We start from the raw sequence: 9,941 nt of genomic DNA on the forward strand, positions 1-9,941 counted from the left end.
TTTCAACATACTTGAAATTTGAAAACTTACCAATCTTATTTTTTCTCTCTTCCCGCTACAGACATACCCCACCATGAGAGGCATGCCCGGGCCCCACAGTTCAGGTAGTGGGGGGTCAGCGGGGTCGTCCACCCCGTCCTCCCAGCTACCCTCGCCACATTCCCCTTCATCACAGAGCAGCAATAGCGGGAGCGAGCAGCTCAGTAAGACCAATCTATACATACGCGGCCTTCCTGCCAACACCACAGACCAGGATCTGGTCAACTTATGTAAACAGTGAGTACTTTTGTGGGTTAGTAGAAGTAGGAGTAGATTAGTTTGGGTTCAGACAGAAAGGCCAAAAATTTGGTCAGCCTACTCTCTTCATGCAAAAGATCTTGTCTGGTCCCTCTTTGCACTCCTCGTGGAACAAGATGGACTTCATCTTTTTCGTTTGAGAGTAAATTTTACCTCTGTTTGGAGTGAAAATGTCTAAACAGATACACAGTTCACTCCAGAATGAGCTATAATGCACTCTATAGGAGATAAAGTTCACTCATAAGGGATTGGTTCCTAGTATTATCGCATCATCAAGAGGAGTATGATTATGATCTAGATTTATTAGGTTAATACCATGGTCACACTTACTCTACGGCGGCCGTATGGCGAGTCGAAAACAGTCGTTTTATTCATTTTTATACAAATGTGACCAAGAACAAATGTGACCAAGGTATAACATCTGCATTAAGACTATGTAAACAGTGAGTTCTTTGGGGTAGTATAAAGTAGGAGTAGATTTGTTTTGGGATTAAAAGACCAAGATCCCTGACCATGATCTTGGGCCGGTTCCGCGAAGAGTTACAACTATGGTAGTTACCATGGAAACATTGATTGTGATTGGCTGCTGAGCCCTGATATCCCTTCCTGTCCGTCTTTTCGCAACTTCCATAAAGACCACACATCCCTTGTGGGACCACTTTTACTGAGAAAAATGAATCCCACATCACTGCCATGAATCTGCTGAAATTTGCATTAAAAAAATACATTTTAAGTTTGCAACCACATATTAACAAGTTTTGAAATATAAACTTGGCTTTGAAACCCATGCAGCCCACTTCCGCAAATGTTATGTTTGCTCTATGTCAGTCATGTAAATAATGTTAATCTTGATGTTAAACTTTGATCAATAGTGTAAGAAGTGTTTACAAAGTTCAATGTCACTCTTAGGGAATTTCAAATAGAAAAACATCTTGTGTTTATTCAAGGGATCGCTAGCCTACAAGAGTGGAATGTTTCTCGACAGATTACCTTCATATCATATTAGAGTATAAAGAGTATCGAAAAGAATTAATATTCCTATAGCCCACTTTCATTATCATATTGTGTTTGGTAGGCCTTTGCTAAATGATTTTGCAGAAATTCTCTAAAGCTGAACAGAAAAACATCAATTTCATAAGTAGTCCTATGTTATGAGGCAAATACTTTAAATATTGGCCAAAAAAATTAGGATCAGTGTTTCAATGAGAAGGGGAAGGACACAACTATGTTTTGAATTACAAGCATGACAAAAGCACGATTATAGCTTGACAATGGGATGCATATAATCATAAATGCATAAAATCATTTTATACACCAAACCACAACCAAAGCTCTAAGCAGGCCTTCATGACACTCTGGCGACAATCACTGCCTTCTCTCTCCTCCCCCATCGATTCACTCCCAAAGAACAGGGGGGCGTTACCCCATTGTCCCCGCCTGATATTGATCAGGGACGGCTAACAAAGGAAGGAATTTGGAGGTTGCTGTTAATACCCCCCTAAACCCCACTTTTGTGTGGCTACCCCAAGAGAATGTTCTGCCACCACAACCAATTATCTATTGTAATGCAGTAGAAATGAAGGAGAAAGAGGGAGGGGGTGGGGCCATGTGCCACTCTGCCATTACCAGTTGTACTTTTGATGTTAATTTATATAGGCCTATCTATATATCGGCCCATATCTATTGCTCTTTACCGATAGGTTGATATTATGACCCTCGTCATGGGATTCAGTTGCTTTTCTACATATAAAATGCACCATCTCCACTCACTCTGTCCCTTTTGGCCATATTTGGCCGGGCACCTTTTCACAAACTCACAAAAGCCAATATAAATTCTTTGACATTTGCAACCTACCTAGACTTAGTACCAATTTAAAACCTGTGTGTAGAGTCTGAGTGGTAAAAATATATAAGTAGATTGTCAAAGGTACAATTAGCACTGGGTGAGATTTGAACCCAGGGCCTTGTGGTTCACAATCTGTGGACTTCACCACAGATCCATACTCATCTTTACAAAATAAAGTGTTATAAAAGACACCATTCATCTTCTCAGAGGGCCACATACACTGGTTTTCAAACTACACCATGTACACTGTAGTTCAAACAGAGCACACAAAGGTGTTGAAATCACCATAACACCTTAAAGCTTTTATATGGTCCTCAGTACACATGACTGGTGTAGTGTTAACATTTAACACCACAGTTATGCAGTGTAAATCATCAAGTTAGTTCATTCAATGCATAAAGGTTTCTGCAGGCTCTTTACGAAGATCCTTGCTCTTTCAATATGCCTGTAACTACTATTCATTGAATTTACAATAGTTGGAAGTATGTTAGGATATTTGACTTTAGGACTGTTTATTGTCATTCCAACCGAATTCCGATTTACTTTACGGCACAATTACAGAAATGGAGCCACATAAGAGTTGTTGTTCCATATCAATGATCTTACTCATAGGTAGCCATTTATTGCAATCTCTCGGCCTACATGTATATACAGGTACTTCTGATACCAGTTATGGTGTCTGTAAAAAGATCACAGGCTCTCAATACTACACTGTATGAAAATTGTTGGCCCTACATATGCAGCCATAACATTGGATATTACTGTTTGTTAAGTTGCGTACCAGTACTAGACATATGAAGATAATTAGGAAGGTCCGTTTATAATCTTTAATCAAAGCAAAATACATTTCAAACCCTTATTCATTCAAGTTAACTGCGTATCTATTAGTATTTGTACCAGCTCACATAATACAAATATTCTGTTATTAATTCCACCTTAAATAATATACAGTATACAAAAGAGATAAACACATACACCAGTTCAACTGTAAATAATATAAACATACCAGTTCAACTGTGACAAATCAATATTGGCAAATAAACAATATTTAATTATTGGGGCAAACAGTAGCACTGAAATTTAGTGACTTTGTAAGCTAACTACATTGTAAGTATGCATATGAAATACAAAAGCTTATTTCCTTCATCTCAGATATCTGAAAAAGACTGAATGATAAAATGTTAATCAGTTTGAGGTATCCTGAAGGCAAAAATAGCTGAAGGGTACGGTTTGATTATAAATCTTAATCGAAACTCAGTTGATCTTGACGAGATAAGAGGAAACGATCTAAAATCATTTAGGTCTGCATGCTTGAACGGATCCCCCTTCATGAAATATGAAAATGTTTTGGAATGGCTGCCTGTCCGGGCATGCCACGGCCCGAGCATTCTCATCAAACTTTCAGAAGTCCAATTTGGAGTCGGTCTTCTCCCGGCAGCTATCGATCTCTTCATCCTTCGGCTCTGACTTTGCGGGCCCCCTCTTGAGAAATGGACAATAATATCGGATTGAAGTGCTCGCATCTGAATCTGTGAAGAAGGAGGGGAGAGCAGCGTTTGTAATTATTCACACTACTCGAGCATGAATTGCATTCGGATATGGTTAGGGTTTGCGTTTTTAATGAACTATCATGCTCTGGGCAGACAAGGTTAGGAAAATTAGAAAATGAAGCAGGCAAGAAGGGTGGGGAGATAAAGTGAAGAGGACATTGGAAGCTCCTCTAAAAGAGTAAGTGTTTAATGTTGTATGATTTAAATGTTCACTTCTAACTTTGTCATACATTAGTGGCCTAGATATCTTTGTTATATGTCCCAGAGCTTTTCCTCTTCGTCTGCCGACCCTTTCTCCCTTCTTCCCCTCTTCCATCTCTTTGCTGCTTCTTTGCATTCTGTTTTCTCTGTCTTCCTCTTTCCCCTTCCACCTTCCCCCTCCCCCTTCCTCTTCTCAAAACCCCTTCTCAACTCCTTATTCCCCGTGTTCTTTTTCTCTGCTTGCTCTCTACTTTCATCCATCCCTCACAGGATTAGACTTTTCTTCCCTTCTCCCTCTTTCACTTCTCCCTACCCATTCCATCTTCCCTCATTTTCCCCCTTCCCCTTTTCCTCCCAAATCCCCTTCCCAGTTCCCTTTCCCCTTTTCCTCCTCCCGAAACCCCTTCCCAGTTCCCTGTTTCATAGCCCCCCTTCCTTTTCTTCACTCCCCTACCCCCTGCCTGACCTCTCCCCTTGCACCATCTCCTCTCCCTCATCTCCATCCCCTCCCCCAGGGGAACAGACTCACTTCTGAGGACGAAACAACAATGAAATATTCATGGGCATATAGGGGACGATTTCAATAGAAAACCATCACATTCTCCTCTAAACACAAAGATATACAGATGGTGTTGATTTAAGGTTGATCAATAAATCATTATTTTTGCTTTAAAGCCAGAAAATTATAAAGCAGCAAGAAGGGGGGGGGGTCAGTGTAGTTAATCTTGACAGATATGATCCCGGGCCGCAGGCTGACCCTAGGGTGCCTGTACTGTGGGTCAAACGGAGGTCATTTCAGAAAAATATGAAATGATGGACAATTATAAACTTGGAAATTGGGTATCTAGTATTTCAAGTCGGCATTACTAACTATCGTACCAATTCAATGCAGAGTTTGATGTTTTTATGTTTCTCTGGCAGCTCTTCATAGAGCAATTTTCTTCTTTCTATTTTTTTGTTTGCTGTCTCCTCTATCTTTAAATAATTGTCCTACTTTGAATATTTTTTACTGTAGGTTGATGGACATAACTGAATAAATGAATGAAACACAAATTTCAGACCTTGCCTATTTGGCCTTCATATTAATAGTGCAGAGAATTGTTAAATTTCCGGTTAAGAGCTTAGTTATCTCTGTATTTAAGTCAAATGAAATAGGAAAACCATGGATTAATGATGCATTTTATGCCACAGTCTGGTTTAATCATGACATGAAAGGAGATTTTATAAATCTTTCTGAGGTGTCCTTCGCAAATGTCTCCTTAATCCGACAAATCCCGGAACAGATTCTGCCACTTTTCTCACCCCTCCGAAGTCGGGACCAAAAAAGCCGAGGAATTAAATCTGACATTTCTGGATCACCACCCACCCTGGCTCGTTAAAAAAATAACCCTTTTATATTAACTTATAAAGCGGGTTTTAATCAGGATCCGATCCGGACCTCGGGATGGTGGTAGTATTTACCTTTCAAGCAATATAGTGCATCATATTCATGTATGATATGGTTTGTTTTGTTTCTTGACAATTAATCATTAGCCCGTTGCATGTTACTGATGGATAATGTAAGAATGATATTCCAGGTTATTTGTAACTCATGGTGGGGAAAGAGAAAAGAGGGGTGAAGTCAACTGGTTGACATAAAAGTAGCTTTCTTAAATGAAAAAAAAATTCACTATCAACAACTTTTTGTCCAAACTTTCTTCCAGGCAACTGCCCACCATTGGGAAGCCGTTTCAATTCCATCATCGAATCCAATCTTCCTAATTCACCTTGGGTTTTTTTTTTTTTTTACCTTCCCATCCCGGCGACTTTTTCCGGACGCGGGCCGGCTCGGCACTCCTGTCATCGTCCATTCCTGGCATCAATACTTAATCACCTTATCTAAGTCAGGTGGTTAGAGTCCTATCAATAATTCATTTCTCTTTCTTGCGCCTTTTATCTCTTATTGAAAAACGATAACTCTCTTGTCGTTTGGGCCGTGCATCCTCGAGGTTGTGGCCCGGCTCTTTGCTCGTCGGTGGCGTGAAACGCGTTAACTGGAGCGTGCAAACGAAAGCAAGGGAAAGGTTGAGATATGATTATTTCATAACCTGTCAGAATTTTCATGAATAGGTCTCCTGATGAAACATGAAAAATGCAAGAGTCTTCTATAACTTTCAGCTATGGATCTCTTAAACTTTCACTTTTGGTGATAGAACCACTTGAACCTACTGTCCTCCACAATTGATTTTATCAACTTTTTTTCCTGTTTCATTTTCTCCTCGAACTGTTGAATAATTCTGTACATATTCTTTTATGTGCGTGAAGTGGTTTTTCCCCCCATTGAAAAGTTATACTTTAATTTTAATTAACAAAATGAAAAGTCTTTAGATAATATGCTCAAAGATGATGTTGCAACAAGAGGCAGTACATGTTATTGGCATGTACATATGGTGAAAATCTAATATTCTTATTTCAATAACTTTTCTCAATGATTCATCTAAAAATTGTTATGATATTCAAGTCTTGTCTATGATTATCTCTTATTTCCTTTGGACTGAAAATGAGCACAGTATTTTTTATTCTTAGTGAATCATCTATCCATGATTTTCAGATCATATTAGGTAATATATCATTCCACTGCAATACATAAAATATAAATTGCCCTTTTAATCAAATCAATGTAAGATAAGATAAATTTTTGTTTTGACATGACGTTCTCTCAGTCATTTTGGAAGTCAATGACCATTGTGAATTCACGAGTGATTTGTTGGCTAATTCCTGATTTCAAGCCAATTCATTTAATTATGAAGATTGATGGAGTAATCAATTGGGTTTTCCCCATGTTGACCCATTTTTGCCAATTCCTTGGATTCATCCTCCCCCTCCAGACCCCCACCTCTTTGTACCCCTCCTCACATTCCATAATATCTTCCTTTTCTCTTATTTCCAATGATCACATGGAAAGCCCTCTCTTCTTTAGTTTGTAATTTTATGGGGTATTACTTCTAACTACAACATTGCATGAAGTATTAATTAGCTGTATATCGCCAATCAGCCCCCCCCCCCCCCCCCGACCTTGGAAAAATCCCCACAAAGTTCTTGTAATTTTGACAAGTATCTATTCTTAAGCAGGTACTTTCTTTCGGGGATATTATGCGTAATGTACTTTCACACTTGCCAAAATGACCTGGTTTTTTCTGATCAGGACAAATTTCAGATCAGAAAATACCTGGAACTGACAAACTTAAAGATGGTCTGAAGAAGGGGAAGGACGGTCATGCATATACCTCATTAAAAATAGATGGATTGTCGTCAATTTTGTATGATACCTTTGGATGGAAGCAATGAAGAGAAGACAAGAAAAATTATAATTGAGGTGAATTTTAAAGACATCATGGCACCATGCTGTCTTTCATTTCTATGCATGAATCCATCCGAATTTCACTCCCTTGCGAGGACATTTCCTGGCCAGCTTTTTTGTCCTGCTAATCCGTACTAGAAATATGTTCTTCAAAGACACCTTCATTTATTTTGCAATTATCTTGGCTTACAATGTATTCCATCCTCCATAAAGTTAAAATGGAAGTGAATAATATTTAAAGAACAACACGGCAACAGTTTCCTTTTCTATATACATGCATAGCCGGATATCCTTGAAGCTTAAATTTGAATTGCATGAAATTTAGCTTCAGGAAAACATTGTACCTGTAAATTATAACCGATAATCCGAATTGCATTTCTCTTTATTCGCGAATCTTACTGCGGCCCCTGGCTTCGGCTTTTACATTCACTCTGAAAGACAGGTGGAAGAAAAAAAATGGGCTTAGCTGTAATTAGAATCATAACGTTTCGCTTGTTGGAAATCTTTAGTTTACTCCTTGAAACTAATTCTTACCTGTGTATTATTACTCATTTTATTTTCTAATGAGAACGTGTTTACCTCTTTCCTTCCCGAACACATCCTGTATTTCGGCCCCTCTTCAAGTGAGGGGTTTCGGCACTAAAATAAATGAATATTGATCGAGGAGACCCTACTTATTTATGGGAAAAGGAGACGTGTTGCCTAAGCTGGGGAATATATCTTTACAAAAAATTCTTCTGAAATTTCAGTTCTCTCTAACTCCTGTCATCAGAAGAAAAATATTACATGAAGAGCTAGTTTACCCTCAAGGCCTTTCCACTTAATTTGAAATTTAGATGGCAATGGTATCGTGTCCAAATGTCGAAAAAGGGAGACTCGGTAAGTAGCTTTTTGAATAGTGTTTGCATATTGGGGAAACTAAAGCATTGTAATTCGCTGCTGTCGATGTGGCTATTTCCTCATCTTTTGTTTCTTTAAGTTTGATAATGGAAACTTTCAAATAAACCTCTTCCTTCGATCTATTACCTTGTAGGTTGTATAAGCCGTGTCATCAAATACAGAGCATGTAGACAAATTGAATAGTTTGAATGTAATACTGTATAGGAAAGCAAATTATCTGACATTGGAATGAATGCATCATATATTCAAAGCAAACAAGTACCAAAACTTTGTGTTCTACACGCATTTCGTGACACATGTATGGGCAGTATATTTTAGTGCCCCCCCCCTCCCATATCACAAGTTCTTACTTTGAATACAAGATTTCAATGTAAAAACAAATCCATTATGATGTACATGTAGGCATACTCAACCTTCAAACATCTACTCACAACCAAACCCAATCACCAAAAAAAATGACATTCTAGGCTCAGCTTTCAACTTGATATTCTTTGCTTTCTGCAGAAAGGTCATAACTGCCAATAGGCCGTGCTGCACCATCCCGAGTTTGCTCAATCTTGAGATTTTAGCCTGATCGGCCCTCTTCGCTATTAATCTCGAGATTCAAGAAACCCCGTCTCCACCATCACAAGAAGCGCGATTTCTGCTGGAGCGAGGCATCGATGCATTATGGTCTGACGCCGTGAATAAATAATCCTGAATGCGTCTGCACCTGCGAAATACGAATTAGCGCGATAACTGTAAAAGAGCGCGCTATTTTGCAAATAATCCCAAGTTGACTTGGGAATCGAAATCTTGAGATTAATCCTACAAACTAGCGCGATAATTGCGTCTCCATTGCAAAAAATCTCGAGATTGTTCAGATCAGGATAATTTGCCGGATCAGAAATAGCGCGCTAATTTGAAAACTCGGGATGGTGCAGACGGTCCTACAGAGTACGCTTTTGGGTCATTAACAACCTTTTTGCAGACAGACCATGAAATAAAAACTCTGCAAGGCTTTAGAGAAGAGACAAGACTTCTCTGCAGTCAGACCGCAACGCACGCTAAACTCGCCCATAATATTGTACGCGTATGCAAGCCGAACACGATCATGAATACGTAATGAGTTCTTACATTGGGTTGTTTGCGATTCGATAACTTTATCATTCTGGCATGCAATAAGGTGAATCATACCTTATTCGAAAGGGGATTAAATACGCTTTCTCATTATTTTATTTAGAATAACAGTATTTTTTAAATAAATATCGAAATTTACCGAGAAACATCGTTCTTAATTTTCTTTTTTTTCGCCGATGATTACGAACCTGATTTGCCATTAAAACTGCCTGAGACCCCCATACAAATTATATATCTGAGACATTTCATTATTTTTCTTGAAGAATATGAAAAACACGGGAAGTTTTAGTCCACGAACGGGTCAAGATCACGGATAAAAGTTGCATATACATAATTTTCCGAGTCTGAAAATACGGTCGTGGAGGGTTTTCTTGAGCTACGATAATTCTCGAGCGCTGATTGGTTCATCTACTATGACGTAGTAAACGAACTATTCGGTTACGGGAAAACTGAATTTTGAACGTTATTTTCACCTTTTTTAAAGTTTAATAGGTTTCCAAAGGGAATTTTCGAACATGTTTGTCACATAATCTGTCCAACTACTACATAAATACCGCACAGAATTCACAGCTGCTGTAATAACGGTGATTGAATATATTTTGTGCACTCCCACATACTGTGTTTCGTGTTGGTGAAATGGCCCATCAAACTAACGTTACCGCGAAACTCATTGTTTGTAAATAAAATC

This window comes from Lytechinus variegatus, chromosome 13 (genome assembly GCF_018143015.1).
Source record: "Lytechinus variegatus isolate NC3 chromosome 13, Lvar_3.0, whole genome shotgun sequence".
Classification (NCBI taxonomy): domain Eukaryota; kingdom Metazoa; phylum Echinodermata; class Echinoidea; order Temnopleuroida; family Toxopneustidae; genus Lytechinus; species Lytechinus variegatus.